This window comes from Podarcis erhardii (assembly GCF_964252035.2).
Source record: "Podarcis erhardii genome assembly, chromosome: 8".
Taxonomy (NCBI): Eukaryota; Metazoa; Chordata; class Lepidosauria; order Squamata; family Lacertidae; genus Podarcis; species Podarcis erhardii.
In genome coordinates, this window is record NC_138499.1 from 57,446,900 (window position 1) to 57,464,730 (window position 17,831).

Below are 17,831 nucleotides of genomic sequence, written 5' to 3' on the forward strand. Positions count from 1 at the left end.
AGTCTATCCCAGGAATTGCAGGACAAACTGAACTTGGCAGAACTTCAGAGTGCTTTGCTACATGCATGGACAAAACCTGAGACATTAAAATCATCATCATCATCATCATCATCATCATCATCATCATTAGTTCAGAAGCACCAAGCCTTGTTTTTCTGTGGCTTCCAGGTCACCAATACATACCCCAAAGCATTCTTATTAGGGAGTACACCCCACTAAATTCAGCAGCATGTACATCTGAGTAAACATATCGAGAATCTGTTTCTAAATACTGAAGCAGAGCATCCTTCTCTGGTTTCAACTCCCCCCTCCAAAGTTTTAGCACAACGTATTTTGTAAACAGCATTTTATTATGTAAGCCCTGTAAAGTCTGCCTATTCCTCCCATGTGGTCATCAGACCTCACCGTTTCCAACAGTAGGATTTATTTAAGGGCCTCTTAACTGCCACCAGGAGAGTACATAGGAAGCTGTTTCATGCCCCTTAGAATCTTGATCAATTGCCATGGCAACTATATCCTCATATTTTTAGCCTCTGTCATATATGGTCATCTTCATTTATCAAGAAGAGAAGAAGAAGAAACAAAACAAATTCCTTCCAGTAGCACCTTAAAGACCAACTAAGTCAGTTCTTGGTATGAGCTTTCGTGTGCATGCACACTTCTTCAGATACACTGAAACAGAAGTTTCCAGACCCTTCTATATAGTGAGAAGGTGGGGAGGGGTATTACTCAGGAGGGTGGTGGGAATGGGTGATTGGCAGATAGCTGTAATGAGCCTGTTGACGACTCTTAACGACTGCAATAGGTCTTACAGGAAAAAGCAAGGGGTGAAAAGGTGAAAAATGGCTTTGTCATGTATAATGAGATAAGAATCCAAGGTCTTTGTTCAGACCAGGTTTCTCCATGGTTTTGAGTTTGGTGATAAGTTGTAATTCAGCAGCTTCTCTTTCCAGTCTATTTCTGAAATTCCTTTGTAGTAAAACAGCTACTTTGAGATCTTGTATAGAATGTCCTGGGAGATTGAAATGTTCTCCTACTGGTTTCTCTGTCTTGTGATTCCTGATGTCCGATTTATGTCCATTTATTCTTTGGCGTAAGGTCTGGCCTGTTTGTCCAATATAGAGAGCTGAAGGACACTGTTGGCATTTTATGGCATACACAATGTTAGACGATGAGCAATTAAATAGTCCCGAGATGGTATGTGTGATGTTGTTGGGGCCAGTAATGGTGTTGTCCGGGTGTATGTGGCAGCAAAGTTGGCATCTGGGTTTATTGCAGGCTCTGGTGCCAGTGTCCGTGTTAGGTCTGGTTGTAGTATTATTGTGGGTTAGGAGTTGTTTAAGACTGGGTGGCTGTCTGTAGGCAATGAAAGGTCTTCCTCCCAGAGCTTGAGAAAGAGAACTGTCATTGTCCAGGAGAGGTTGTAGATCTCTGATGATGCGTTGTACTGTTTTAACTTGGGAGCTGTATGTGATGACTAGAGGTGTTCTGTAATACCCCTCCCCACCTTCTCACTATATAGAAGGGTCTGGAAACTTCTGTTTCAGTGTATCTGAAGAAGTGTGCATGCACACGAAAGCTCATACCAAGAACTGACTTAGTTGGTCTTTAAGGTGCTACTGGAAGGAATTTGTTTTGTTTTGACTATGGCAGACCAACACGGCTACCTATCTGTAACTAGAAGAAGAAGAAGAAGAAGAAGAAGAAGAAGAAGAGAAGAGTTTGGATTTGATATCCAGCCTTTCACTCCCTTTAAGGAGTCTCAAAGCGGCTAACATTCTCCTTTCCCTTCCTCCCCCACCACAAACACTCTGTGAGGTGAGTGGGGCTGAGAGACTTCAAAGAAGTGTGACTGGCCCAAGGTCACCCAGCAGCTGCATGTGGAGGAGCGGAGACGCGAACCCGGTTCCCCAGATTACGAGACTACCGCTCTCAACCACTACACCACACTGGCTCTCGACATAATATCAACTGATATTATGGAAACTAGTACTCAAATACATATGGTTTTTCAAAGCAGCTGGACCACTGACATGCCACTTCCTTTCCCCTGCTTGTGGACATTTGGTTAGAAAGTTATTTGAGAGAAAATGAAGCTGAAGGCATCTATCACACAGTATTCATGGATGACATATCTATATGAGGGATAAACAACTGTTTCTAAACATATTAATGATGCTAAACTCATATAATTGGGTAGCTAGCAGAGACTCGACATAGAACACCTGGAGGATTAGTAAATAAATGGCTTACTGTGGTGGAAAAATTTGTTTTGCTGGGCAGGTTGGGTCCCCAAGTGTTTTCTTTTTCTTTTTCCCTGCCAGCAAATGGTTAACGAATGGCAGCCTCTGATTGGCCAGGGTTCCAGGAGAGGGGGTTGAAAAGGAGAGGATTTTGAGAGATATTTGGTAGGTTCATTTGGTAGGTTGGGAGATAGGGAGAGAGAGGAGAGGGAATTGGTTCTGGGTAGAAATATCCACTCTGAGGAATATATCAAAAGCTAGAGAAAGGAGTCTCTGAGCTTAGTGTGAAGGACAGTGTGTGGTGTCCTGTGAGAGTAATAGGCCAGGAATTAACTGGGAGGCTGAGGCTGAGCCAGGAGAAGTAGAAGCTGTGAGGTTTCAGTCTACTTAGGTCTCATTCCAGTCAGGAGGGAAGAGATCCTTCTGCAAAAGGAGAAGACTCCCAAACCAGTTGAGAGGGCTGTGGAGATCCCTTGGGTCTGTTACTTGGAGTACCTCAGGAGTTGGATTGTCTAAGAGGTGTGTAGCCGACAGGAAGTACCACCTTGTTTAAGAACCAAAGTATTAAGTGGCAACAGCTGTGCAACAACTGAGAAAGAACTGAAGTGAAATAACATTATAATCTGAAGTATCCTATGTTTTACCCACTTGTCTCATAAACTTCCTTTGTTTAATAAAATCTTTATTGTTTATTTGATCAAATCCTGCTCAAGACTCCAAATTTTTAAGTTTTCCCTCGCACAAGTCCCCCACAAGATAATCTGGGGTAGTTTGTAGGAATTGGTGGAATTGGTGTTCTGTGAGGTGGGTGCACTATATTTAAGTGAGGGCAGGCCCAATGGCACCAGGGGAAAAAGGGCTGTCGCACTGTCGCAATTACATTTGTTGAAAACAGGACAGGCATTCCTGAAAAGCATATTGTTATCTTTTTGGCTCAGGTGACAAATTACCTGACTTGGATCTTAGAGTACATTATGGAACAGGTGGGAACTATTCCTTGGTTATAATTAAGAATAGTGGCATATATCTCTTCAGTGTTCGTTTGTTTTAAAACCACTGAGGTGATCTTTTTATTATTGGATTGCTGGAGATATGCCCACACAGAGGGAATAAATGTGAGTATAAAAATGATTTGGTACCATAATACAGACTTAACACCACTGTGTAAAGATATTATACTAAGGCTGTTTTATTATTATTATTTAAGGAAATAATAATTATTGCTCTTGCTTTATTCAGCCAGAACACAATGAAATTGCTACCACCTGCTGGCACACATATTTATGACAGCCCTGCTTTACCTCCGGAATACTACTCTGAAGAAAATATCATTGCTTAAATAGGTATTTAAATAATTATTTTGTGGGGATTTGAATGTATTTGCAGATTAATGCAGAAATGGAACACAAGCCATGAATCTGTACACAGAAATTTGCATTTCATAACACATTCTTTCCTTTTTCCTGGGGAATGTATGGTGAATCTTGATGAATTGGGGCAAACTTTCATTCTATAATATGATACAGTTTCTCATTATGATGATAAGAATATTTAGCAGTTATGTAGTGTTCCTCTTACAAATAGGTCCTTCCAGAGGTCCAGAGAAGCCGGGGCAATTTCCAGCTTTTGAAGCCTCTTGTTGTAATAAAAATAGAAAATGATAACACACAAAACCGAACTAAGACAGCAATCCTACACACAAGAAGCTGGCATAGAGTGCACCAGTGTAAATTAAGTCAGCCTAAGCCTGGCAGAGGGAAAGCAAGCCATTAAAATGATGTTCTATTCTGGGTTGCCAGGTCATGTGACCAAGCTCAATGGACTTAGGCTCCAGCCCAAGGGAAGGCACTGTTGTGGGCTTCCTCTAATGCTCGGATGCAGGCCTTAAAGGCAGCTTTTATGCAATAGCTTCTCTTCCAGACTGCATGATACTGTTCAGGAGGAGTCAATTTCCATGAGAAATATGCAAAGGCTTGAGGGCAGGCCTGTGGGTGTCATCCATAGAGACAAAATGGCTCAAATAGTTACATTGGAGGCACCTGCCTCCATGATGAACTGAATCTGTGTTGATAACATGGGACAGCACTGGTGCCTCTGATAAGTCTCATTTTAACTGATCAAAAGCATGTTGTACACTGGAATGGTTTCAAAAGGTCTGTCAAGGGAACTGAAAGATCAGAATATTTCTTGACATACTGATGATAATAACTGGCAAAGCCTGAAAACCATTGCGTGTCTTTCCACATTCTTGATGCTTGTCAGTCTAATAGGGCCTAGACCTTGGACAGCTCCATATGGATATCTTAGGAAGAGACTGTGTGTCCCAACAACTCTGCAGTGTTCAGGTCAAAAGCACATTTTTTTTCTAGCTTGGCACACAAATGATGTCCTTGGAGTCATGTTGAGATGATTAGGAATATATCAGAATATCATTCAAGTAAATAACTACAAATCAGTCTAATATAACGCATTCACAAAAGTGTGGAGAGAAGCTTGGAGCAATGCAGAGTCCAGAAAGGCATAACAGTTTAGTCACAAGGTGAAATGCTATATGCCTATTCTTTGTTTTGAAGTCCTTCTTCCAGTCATTCCCCTCTTTGATGGATAGTCCGCCCCCACAGAAAATTGGTAGAAATTGTGATCACCATTCAAAGATTGGGACAGTGGATATCAATTCCAGTTGGTAATAGCATCTGGGGCTTGATAATAGCTACACAAGCACAATTCCCTACATTTTTCATTACAAAAGGGCATGAGTGTGGCAGCTGGATGGCTGGACGGCTGGATAAAACCACAGCTGAGATGTTTCTTAACGAAGTTCTAGAGTACAGGCTGAGACAAAGAATAGAGGTACCCTGCAGGTATATTGGCCCCTGAGATTGGTTTGGTGGTAGGGTCGTATTGGCCAGTGTGTTGCAAAAGTCAGCTTCTGCAAGACTGGAAATCATGGTACTTTCCTGGGAGCAGAGAGCTTGCCAATGGTGTTGCTATTACTGTTAAAGTAGCTCCAGTAAATTACAATCAGTGTCAACAGCAGTCAGATGAGTCAAAAGCCAAGCTGTGGGCTCACCAGAAGATTTTACCTCAGGGGAAGATCACCGTGAGTGTCTAGGCTTCAATTCTGGTTATCTAAGAGATTTTTCTTCTGGAGGCTTCTGTCTGCCAGTGTCAGTCAACATGGTTCCCTGAATGCTGGCTCTGATCCAGCTCTTTAGCTGATGTCTCTAAAGCTTCCAATTCTGTATCTGGATTGCTGTTGGATTTGTTGGTCATGACATAAATTCATCTGGATATTGATGGAACTACTTTTGGGTATAGTTCAGAGAGTTTTTGAACCAGTTCAGTGAACTTTGTTCAACTCCACTAGTTCATCCAAAGCAGTGGTTAGGAGTCACTGAAGTGTTTCCAGTAGATATTTGGGATAGAAAGGAAAGAATATAAATACAGTGGTACTTTGGGTTACATACGCTTAAGGTTACAGATGCTTCAGGTTACAGACTCCGCTAGCCCAGAAATATTACCTCGGGTTGAGAACTTTGCTTCAGGATGAGAACAGAAATCATGCAGCAGCGGGAGGCTCCATTAGCTAAAGTGGTGCTTCAGGTTAAGAACAGTTTCAGGTTAAGAATGGACCTCTGGAATGAATTCAGTTCTTAACCCAAGACACCACTGTATGTTCTAGGTGTGTGAGCCTCTTAAATTTCATAGGACATGCTGAGTTACTCATGCCATTTAGCAATGTGCAGACATTCTTTCTAGTGTGCTAGTCTGCTAGCAACTTTAGCATCAAACAGAATTCCCCAGCTTTCGCCAAGCAGAAACCTTTCAATTGTGCCCCAAAATTCACTTTAGGTGAAATGTAGGGGGCACTCTTAATCCAGTTAAACAGTTCAGCGACTATTGTTTTTACCTCAGTTAACAAACCACTAACCCCATGTTCAGTAATCATCAATACTTCTTTTGAAGCAATGCTGCGAAGTGCTGAAATATTATATGTGAAGGGACTTCTAGACCATATATTGGTGAAGAGACCTGAGTGTATTTGTGCCCCCCTTGCTCATTTTAAATGTGGGTCGTCATGCTAAGCATTTCTATATGTATGCACCACATCTTTCAATTCTTTAATAAAGTTTGACAATTTGTGACAGGACAGAAAAGGAATTCATTATATTTAGTAATAGAAAACCCATTTCTCATTTTTCCAGAGCCCAAGAGCTGCAATGAAATTGCCTCAACCACTATATCACAATTCTCCACCTTTGTGCCTCTTAAGGTCACCCTCAAGGGTCTTCAATTTCCTTATGTTCATAGCTTGGCACCTGGTAATTTGCAGACCTAGGAAATAAGGAAGCTACATTTTCTTCTAAGAAGGATTTTTTTTTTTTAACTTGGGAAGAAATAAATCTGTCAGGAGGGGAAAATATTAAAATTAAGAAGCATGACTAATAATCAGAAGGTGCCATGACCAATTTTGTCCAACAATTGTCACGGGGAAAAGTTGGCACACTTAGACAGAAACTCTCTATTGTGCCCAAGAAAATTGTCAATGTGAAAGAAATGGAAGTTTTATTTCAATAATATGTATGGTTAAGGTCTTTCTTTCTTTTCTTTTCTTTTTTTGGTAATACAGCCCAATGGCAAGCAAACTTTCCCTTCCTTAAAAAGTTATTTAGCATGCTGTCTGTTTCCAACTTCAGTGGACATTCAGTAGATACACTCAAGGTATATTAGGACTATTACACGATATAATAAATGATCACAATCCACATACTACTGCAATGTTAGGCAAAATTCTGGGCTTCAGTAGTAGACTTTCAAATACTGTTAATGAGTATTGTATATGCATTAGACACATGGAAGAGCCTGTGATGTCTGCCCGTGCGGCCCCAACCTCACTGCAATCCTGATAAAAGCGGTGCCCGTGTCGGAAGGGCAGCTCCTCGTTGCTGCCCTAGTGTACCGAATTGGCAAGACAGCTTGCCAGGGTTCTTTGTGGGAAGTGCCATAGGATGTCTATCACAGAAAAATGGCAGTTGGGTAATACATGCCCATAGAAAAGAAGCAGCAAATATTGTGTACGTTGGTACATGCTTTCTGTTGGGCAGGAGGCAACAGAAGCGAGATGGGATATATATGAAGGAAACAAGATAGATAGCTATGGCAGGGATGGGGAAACTGACCTGCTGGATGTTGTTGAACTCCAACTCTTGTTGGCTCCAGTCAACAGGGCCAATGGTTAGGGATGATGGGAGCTATAGCGCAACATCACCCGGTGTGCCAAAGGTTCAGGCTATGAACTTGGATGGATATGGTCTATCTCCAGAATTGGAGGCAGTACCCTGGAAACCACAGAAGGGGAGAGGGTTGTTGCACTAAAATTTTGCCTGTGGCACCTGGTTGGCACTGTGAGAAAGGATGCTGGACTAGATGAACCACTGGACTGCTCCAGGGGACTCTAATAATAATAATATTAATCAGTGCTTCCCCCCCCCTAAAAAAATGTTTAGGGGTGCTCTCATTTTCCTACTTATATTGAAATACTGCCCCTCAATGAGGCCAAACTTAGATTCACAAAATGTTTAGGGGTATGTGTACCCCTGCATTACCCCCCAGCACTACTACTACCACTACTAATTTATTATTTATATCCCACCCATCTTGCTGTGTTTATCCAAGCCACTCTGGGGGGCTCCCAATAGAATTAAAAACATGATAAAACATCAAACATTAAAAACTTCCCTAAACAGGGTTGCCTTCAGATGTCTTCTAAAAGTCAGATAGTAATTTATTTCCTTGACATCTGATGGGAGGGCATTCCACAGGGCAGGCGCCACTACCAAGAAGGCCCTCTACCTAGTTCCCTGCAACCTCACTTCACACAGTGAGGGAACCGTCAAAAGGCCCTTGGAGCTGGACCTCAGTGTAGTTATGTAGTTTTTATTTATTTTATTTATTTGTTTACAGTATTTCTATACCACTTTTCAAGCAGACCTCACAAAACGGTTTACATAAGATTATTGCAACAAAAGAATGGAGATGACAACTAGGTGTTATTGTTTTTTCAAAAAAGAAAAAAATGTTACTGCTATTTTTCTCCTCTCGGGGCAAGATGGTCCTTCAGATGTCCCTGTGGAGAGTGTTTGGAGGAGAAGAGTTCACTGTGGGAGCTGGCTGGGGACAGTTCTTGCACCTTCTTTCTTCTCCTCTCTCCTCACGGTGAGATGGTTTTCCAGATACCCTTGTGGTGGCAGTTGGGATTATGTTCTTACCTGCTCCTGGGCTATGGGATGTGTGCAGAATGAATTTAGGGAAGCAAGAACTGGGGAACCAGATGGTAGTATAGTTTTTATGAGCAAGGAGGCTCAGAGTCAGCGGGGGGTGGGGGGGATAGTGCTTCATGCAGAGCAGAAGTCAATGTATTTGTGACTTCTATATGGGGAGAGAAAGGTAAGGGATGAATGGCTTTGACTATGAATGAAGAAGAAATTCTGCTTAGAGAAAGAGATTAAGATAATATAACATGGCTCCAGAAGAGATGTCCAGATTCAAGTGGTGAACAGAGGGACTGGATAGAATTCTGCAAATTATTTAGCAAGCTGTCTCTTCTACGGTACTCTCAATTCTTCCTTCTTCATTTGAATCAGAGTTTAGGAATGATCCCCACCCCATTTAATACTCTAGTGTGGCCTTCACTAACCTGGTACTCTCCAGATACATTTGTCTACGTGTCCTATCAGCCCCAACCAGCCCAGCTCCGTTGGTGGGGATGATGGGAGTTGTAGTCCAGCAACATCTGGAGAGTGCAACATTTAGGACATCTGCTGTAGTAGCATGCACAGCCACAAATGGGTTAAGGGTGTAAATATACATCTGATCGCTAGATGTCCTCCTCCTCCAACATTTGTTCCTATTGTGCCTTTTTAACAAAAAAGGGGCTATACTTGGCAGCCTGCTGTAATCCTTGCTCTGACTCACTGATCTCAAGAAGAGATCGTTTTATACAATAGTGGGGAATCTGCAATATCGGGGCATTTCATAAAGCAATACCTTAATGGCTTCTGTGTTCTGATCTGTACAGACAAGTTCATATAGATAAAAACAATTGATTCACTGCAAAGTCGCCTTTTCAAAGGATTTTTTCTGGGGGGTGGGGGGTTGTGGGATTGATGAGGATGCATAATCATGCACATGAAGCATTGGGTAGCAGTTGTTAGAAGGGCATCTGGGATAGCCTGTGCTATTTGCCACCATTCTGGCTGGCAATTACTTCTTACCACAGGTGACCAATGGAGTAGCAATCTGCATCTCTTATTTAATAGGACCTCAGGTGGAATGGAACATACTCTGTGGGTAGACATAAATATTTTTGCCTATAAACATGTCATCCATACAAATACACAGGCCTTAACCGTGCTATCAGATCTTTGCCTGCTGCCCCCATCCATACTATCAAGGTCTACACCTGAAACCCACAATATTGTTTTCCTCCCAGTGATGAGGATTATCTAGGTTGTTACCTTTCTCCATCATCCAGTTATAGTTTAACATGCACATATAGGAAACAAGTTAGAACAGTTTTAATGGGCGTTTCACCCCAAACACAAAGCTAGATAATGTCAATTATGGAACCAGGAAAGTTTTTAGTAATGTATTAGGAAAGCAAAGCACTGAGATGGAGAAATCCATTGACACTCTCTCTCTCTCTCTCTCTCTCTCTCTCTCTCTGGGTGTGTCTCTGTGTGTGCATGTATGTGTGTGTGCGCGCGCTGCATCTGTGGGCTCCTGTGGGCTATATGTGTGGTGTATCTGTGTGAATGTCTGTTCATGTAGCATGTGGCCCTCAGATAACTGTCCAACCATCTATGTGGCCCTAATCACCCCAACCTAATCACTTCTATGGAGTTAATCAATTAACTGAAACTATTTCACTTTCAGCTGATTTCAGTGTGTCTCCTGCATGCAAATCATTTAGAATGTTTTTATTTCCAGTTAGCAAGTTAACAATTTTAGTGCTCAAAATTATATATACCCATATATTCATTTTAGTTGATTCTCAGTAATTGATCATAGCTACTAGATTATTTAATAAATGTGATTATTGAATAACTTTCAGGTTGGTAACTAATTAACTGAAATTTATTGATTAATTAATTATTGTAAGCTGCCCAGAGAAGCTGGGGAAACCCAGCAAGATGGGCAGGGTATTATTATTATTATTAAATGTTATTATTTGTATTAGTATTAGTATTATTAATGTATTTGACTTCCTGAGAATGATAATGATCTGAAATTAAATGGGCATTGAAATATAATAACTGCTGGGAAGAATTGGAGAACATTATGTGACAGAGAAGAACAATTTTCAGGAGGCTCACATCCAAAGACCCTTAATGGCAATGATAGATACTTTTGTTCGCACAAGGAATCCTTTCCAGTTTCCACTGAACTTTCTACTCCCTATAGCCCCATGCTGGACCGCTAGGCATAGGCAAATGTGTCATTTCAGTTTTCTACTTTCTCAGTTTTCTACTCTTAAGCTTATTTTCCCACTTTTCCAAATCAGTTTGTGATTTCTGTGAAAGAGCGGCATCTGCAAGAGGTAGACAGTGGCAGCAGAGCAGTATGGTTGCTGAGGAACTGCCCTGCCTGTTCCTCTGTGGCTATCTGGGTCCACAGCTTGCACCACTTGCTTGCTGCCTGCCTGCACCCCCTGCAAACTACACTACAAACCACACACCTGTCATCCTCCAAGGTAGTACAGGACAAGCCAGTAGCTTAGTAGAGATTCCGCCTTTCTGCCTACTTTATACTCCCTAGATTTCTGGACCTAGTGGTGTCTATCTGATGGGCAAGTTTCATAGGTCACAACAGACAGGCATGATGGGCAGAGTGGATTAACATTACAGAATAATAGGCATGAACGAATGCTGCCCAACCAATATGTAACTGGCAGCTGGATTGTGGGCAGAGGCGGATTTAGGGGAACACAACTGGTTTGCCCACACTGGGCATCAAGCCGAGAGGGTGCCACATGAACCACGGACAACTGAAGGTGAGAGGCAGGGGGCATTGATTTTGGCATCACACAGGGTGTTGCTGAAATTTTAAAGCCCAAAGTGTACCACTGTTGTGGAGGTGGAGAGAGGAGCATTCTTTGGTGCCTGGAAGCATCACCCTGCTGAACACATTGGGAAGAGGAAAGGAAGAGCAATCGGGGTACGGCATTGGGTCACTTCCAAGTGAGCTGGTAAGGAAAGGCACAGAGCAGTTCATTTCCTGATCCAGGTTGGTGTTGCCCACTGTGGAGGCAGACTCCTCTCTGTCTCCCCCAGTTAGACTGGCTACCTGGGTTGAGTTAGTCAATCCTGTTTCACTGAAGATCCTTGTGTGTTGATAGTAAATTGAGCTGGGACTCTTAACCGCATCTATGGTTTCGTGTCTTCCTTCATGGGTGTGGGGAGGAATGGAATGAGAATATAGACCCATCGCTGCAATGAAAGCAGAAACTGGATAGCCCCCTTTCAGTGCTGCAGTCACAGTCCAGATCACAGCCCCCACAGATGCCTTTTTCTGAAGCAAGGCATGTGGTTGGCTCCAAACATGTCACTTCCTTATGATATTAACATAACCTATCACATGGCTCTCACACTGCCAGAGGCATGACAAGCTGCTTGCAACTGTTCTTGGCCAAGAAATGAGCAGTAGAATTTGTACTAGCTAGAGTTTTTAGGTCTTCCTCTGGCACACCTGATAATACTATAATTTTTTTATTTGAAATGGGGCTTGGTGAGTGGGAACTTTGCGGTTTTCAGACTCTTGGCAAATTGCTCAGTTCTGACTTGAGCAGAGAGGAGTCAAGCCATCACTACTGTTATATAGAAACAAAACCTCATAATCCTATACAGTGGTACCTCGGGTTACATATCCTTCAGGTTACATACGCTTCAGGTTACAGACTCCGCTAACCCAGAAATAGTACCTCGGGTTAAGAACTTTCCTTCAGGATGAGAACAGAAATCGTGCTCCGGCAGCACAACAGCAGCAGGAGGCCCCATTAGCTAAAGTGGTGCTTCAGGTTAAGAACAGTTTCAGGTTAAGAACGGACCTCCGGAACGAATTAAGCACTTAACCCGAGGTACCACTGTATTATAGCTAGCAAATGCTAATCATAGAATCATAGAATGGTAGAATTGGAAGGGACCCTGAGCATCATTTAGTTCAACCCCCTGCAATGCAGGAATATGCAGTTGTACCATATGGGGATCAAACCTGCAAACTTGGCATTATCAGCACAATGCTGTAACCAGCTGAGCTATTCAGCTCCTGAAAGGCTAACCTGGCAGAAGTCAGCATTTGTGTTTAACACTGGGAGCAACCAGAACATGTGGTTTGGAGTAACCTCATTTTCTTTGCATTCCTTTCCCTATTCTTGCTCTCCCTTGGCCTACCTCTATCCCTAAAAGCTCTCTGGCATTACATCACAGGGGCTGCCAACTGTGGTCGGATCAGGGAATAATCCATTTAAGCTGGTGCAAGTGATGAACCCGTTACAATATTGTAGCCAGAGGAATATGATCTGAAATCTGTTGCATGGCTATTTGAATCAGTGTGTGTGTGTGTGTGTGTGTGTGTGTGTGCATAGCAGATTAATGGTGGAGCAACCACCAGACCCAAAGCTCTGCCATCTAGGTATGATGGGGGCAAGAGGTGTGTGTGTGGGGGGGTGGATTTCCCTATTTCCCTGCTCCCTTGCTTTTATTTCCTCCCTTCCCATTGACCACAACAGCAGAATATAACTGTACCAGGTTCAACAGTGTCTTTCCTGAGCCTGTTTGGGGATATGTTGGTCCATTTCACCTACTAACAGTCCTCTTGACATGACCCCTGTCTTAGTCTCCACCACCATTGGGATATTTGTGCCCACAGGAGGTCTCTGGAGACACAAGCACTGTCCCATTGGTGGGTCTCCCTCTCTCAGCTGGTGGAATGGGGGATGGCCATGGCTCAGTGGTAGAGGATATGTGTTACATGTATAAGGGACCTAGGTTCAATCTCTGGTATCTCCCGGGAGGGTTGGGAGAGATGCCTTCCTAAAATTGGAGAGTTGCTGGCAGCAGTGTCAACAGTCCTGAATTAGAGGGACCAGTGGTCTGATTCACTTTAAGGCAGCTTCCTAATGCTGTTTCTGAGATAGCAGTCTTAATCCACGGAAGGAAGATGACAACAATCCCTTCATTTGCTTCTCTCCCATCTAGAATTCAGCAATATATTCCACTCTTTCCCATATGAAACCACATAGAATTATTTCCTTAGAAACAGCATGGGTAAAATTTTTATTTTTGGAGGAAAAGTTTTCTTCCTTTCCTTCTTAAAAAAAAATCTGCCTAGGCAATAATGGGGTTGGTGTGGGTGGGATAAGATCTACTAGGAAAACGCTTTTTAACCTTTATTCTTAGCATAAATCACAAGGCTCATTTTTCACAGTCTCCTTTCTATAGAATTCAATTAAAGGTCAGATTTCTAATGGGGATCCTAATTATTAATGTATTACCACTTTTAAATTATTAATGAGTTGACATATTTGCATAATGGGTAAAGAAAATGCCCAAGAACAACTTTCGTATCATATGAGGAACCTTCAAAATGTTTAATCAACGTCTTTTTTAAAATGTTCTGAGGCAATCTGGCTCTTAATCATTCAGTCAATTCTTGGAAAAATCCATGTAAAACATTTTACCCTTAAAATCTGCACCGTTATTAATCACTGGGGAAATATTAATCTTTGCGATGGAAAGGCATATGATTTTGCTTCTTGGTTTTTGATTGGGTACAGCTTTATGAATGGAGAAAATACACTTCAAAATTTGGACTTGGAGATTTATAAAGGCATTTTTAATTCCTGTCATTTCCTGGATTTGTTAAAAAAAGTATCTTTACAAAAATACATATTATAAACTTCCTTCCTGTTTAAATACGACGGTCACTGCTGTGGTTTTATTGATGGAAGCTTGTAATGCAAAACAAATCTGACTGGAACACACTTTTGACCAAATTCTAGCATTCGCAAAGACTAGCCTCCATTTCAACAGGGGTTCTGCAGGGGTGGCTGATACTCAAGAAACACAAGCTCAAAGCTTTCCTGAGCATGCAGAGTTAATCATGTGTTTCTTTGACATCATATTAGGGTTTTGATATGGCTTACTGGGGAGCAGGATTTAATCTGCTGAACTCTGACATACATCTGTTATGATGTTACCAAAGGCTATGTTATGTCAGTTTTATGCTTTAAGTGCTGGGGGACTATGGGTTGTGCCTGGCTAAGTCTACTCAGAGAAGAACCATCAAAATAATTGGACTTAAGTGAGCCTTGCCCATTCATTTCAATAGGTCTGCTCCAAATATGACAGTCATGATGCAACCTTGTGGCTAGAGTTGACTACAAGCGCATTGCAATCTTAGGCATGTCTAGGAAGAACTCCTGTCCTAGGGAAGTCAGTGGGACTTACTCCCAGGGAAGTGTATATGGCAGCCTCAATGTAGTTAATATAGAATAAGAAAAGTGGGGAGACTTTGTATAATCTTTTCTTTTGGGCTACCTAACTCCAAAAGAGATAAATAATCACACAACCTCCCATAGACATTTGAAGGCAGCCCTGTATCAGGAAGTTTTTCATGTGTGATGTTGTGTTTTTGTATATTTGGTTGGAAGCAGCCTAGAGTGGCTGGTGCAACGGAGGCAGATGGGCAGGGTACAAATTATTATTATTATTATTATTATTATTATTATTATTATTATTATTAACATTTCATAGACAGGCAAACAGTGGGGTTGATAATGGTTAAAGCGGGAAATATGCACCTTAGTAATTTACTTATGAAGCTTACTTTTTAAAAGTGACTGGTCAATAGAGAGAAATGTGTGGGTTTGGGGAACAGAATTCTGCATTAGTAACTTTATGCCTGTTTTGCATAACCAAGCAACCGTGGCTCCAGTGTGTCATTTTATCAGCTTATTCTTACTTATTTCACACCAACAAACACAAAATGTGTGGCTCCCCCCTCCCCCCTGCATGCCACAGCCCATATCTTTTATCAGTCCATTCCAACCATTAGCTAGTGAGTAACACTCTGGCTGGAAGCCACTGGGAAGATCCTGTTTTGCGGTTATTGCTACCACAAACCACAGCATGACTAAATGCCAAGGTCTAGTTATAGGTCAAGGTCAGGCCAGGAGGACCTATTGTTTGACAAAGAAGGTAAATGGCAGGGAGCTTGCTCTATAAGGAGGATTTGAATCTATGGTAAATAAAATCAGGGAAAATGTACAGCAACGCCACAAAAAAACCTGCAGCTTTCTTTTTGATCTGCTAAAGTTCAATAGGCAACTTCCATGAAATTTCTATTTTGTTTTCAGCATGCAGTCAGCCACGTACTCAGGTACCCTTAACACTTACACACATATCATCATAAGGAGTTAGGATCCACCTGCCTGCTGTGCTATCCCCTACAGACACAGTATGTGTCTCTCCCACAATGGCTCTGTTTGGGTACGTGATTGGACCTGCCAACATGGTTACAGTCTTCACACACAGCTTCTACAGCTGTGTGTGACAGCCAGACCTTGTAAGATCATCATGCGGTATCCTCAGATAACTACTGAAATACTAGGACTCCATTAGGGCTCATCAGGCACTTTGTCCCCCAACCCCTTACATGTTCCTTCCAGACTGCTTCCATCTTTGTTTTCAACAATACCCTGGAGCAACCAACATGGCAACAGGCATGTTTCTGTGTCAGAGGTCATGGTTTCCCCTCCACAAAATTCAACTTCACAGGATGTTGTGAAGTAAACAACATGGCCACTGCCAGGAGCTGCCAGCGTGATGAAGGGAAGCTCTTCAGCCACCCCACATAACTTAGGAAGGACCAACCCACCAAATGTAGGAGGGTGCTGGATCTGGTGATGGCACCATGGGGCATTGTCGTCCATTTGAGAAGCTGTCTAGTTCAACTTATGGTCTAAAGAACCATAAGAAGAAGAGCAGGGAACTTGAAGTGGCTTGTAGAGACACAGGGCACCTGGCCAGTCTTCCCTACTGTAGTCTTTATTTCTAAATTTGCATCTATACATATAAATTAGCATATGAATATATTAATTGTGCCCTCTTCTGGCATCTTTTTTGGTGGTGCCTCTCACATGGCTAGATAGGGGAAGTGGAAAATCTTAAACCTGGTGTCCAGATCAGATGTTGGCACCTAAAAATCTGATGGTTTTGTTAACAGACGGCCAAATAAATCCAACCATCTTTTGTTTTCATACTGACTCTTAGGCTTCTAACACACTATTCCTTCAAAGCACATTCTTTCCCTCAAAGAATTCTGGGCACTGTAGTTCACCCCACACTGTTACAGTGTAGTTTGGGTTGCTGGGAAATATAACTGCTGGGAATTATAACTCTGGGGTGAACTGCAGTGCCCAGAATTCTTTGGGAGAAAGAGTGTGCTTTGAATATATAGTGGGTATGCTGCCCCATTTAGAGGCCATTAGAAGGAGATGTTATCTCAAAATGAATTTTTTTTTTGAAGACAGTTTTCCTTCATGTGTAACAGGATCGCTATGATCTCAAATTATGAATAGTCTAAAACCAGTGATATTGCTGAGCCTATAAATTAAGAATTGCTCAATTTAAAACTATGAATGAATAATCATGACACGAAGCACAGGCTTTAATTAAAATTTGGTCATCTACCTGGAAACCCAGATGTACATGATATGATCTCTGTGTGGAACATTATAGAACCTTGTTAAAATGGTCCAATAAACATACTCCATCTGAAAGAGAAGTTCCGTTGAAGCCTGTTTATTTTACATAACTGATAAAGATCTTTTTTTTTTTTTTTTTAAAAAGGAAAATAAAACTTGGTCAAGAGCAAACACTTTTCAGGATCATTGAACACCAAGCTGGGCCATCTTAATTTACAAATGCTGCTCATCAATAGGTAGTGAATCATCTTAATAATCAAATTAATTAATAATTAATAATCAGATTAATCTTTTGGGGGGGAGGGGAGAATAATTTGCTATCAGTGTAAAAATGAGGAGGGGGGGAAGAACTGAGAAAACATATGGAAATGCTGAGAAATTATTTATTTAATTTAAACCTGACCTTGTTTGGTGGTGGAACAAACATTGGCAGAGGAAGAAAAACAGGCTTTCTCCTCCGTGGCACGATTCCATAACACAGCCCTGTCCTATAAATGTCTGTGGAACCACAGAAACTTAAGCTGGGGGGGAGTAGCACTCACAGAGTGGCTATCAGTAAGTGACTTGTTGAAAATTTAATTCTCTGAATGCATCATGTGGTTTCAAAGGACAACAATTCTAGAGCATCCATCCTTCTTTGTGTCATTTCTTTTGGAAGATGGCTGTTAAAGCTCTGTGTCTTTATTTACTAGGAGGGTTGGTGTGTCTAGGGTTACTGCGCTTTAGCAGCCGAAGGGACCGAGCTCGATGGCGTGAGGAGGAGGAGAGCACAGAGAAGCAGAGCAATTGCAGCATGATTGGCAGGTGCTTTTAAACTGGGAAAG

At 41.9% G+C, this 17,831-nt stretch overlaps 1 long non-coding RNA gene across 1 annotated transcript in view; it reads left to right on the forward strand.

The window, feature by feature from the left end:
* Window positions 1–2,427: 2,427 nt before the first annotated feature.
* The window catches only part of LOC309348385, a 31,329-nt gene continuing 15,925 nt past the window's right edge, over window positions 2,428–17,831 (forward strand). Inside the window, exons 1-2 of the long non-coding RNA XR_014159378.1 lie at window positions 2,428–2,762; window positions 3,483–3,586. This is a non-coding gene — a long non-coding RNA (uncharacterized lncRNA). The remainder of the gene's footprint in view (window positions 2,763–3,482; window positions 3,587–17,831) is intronic.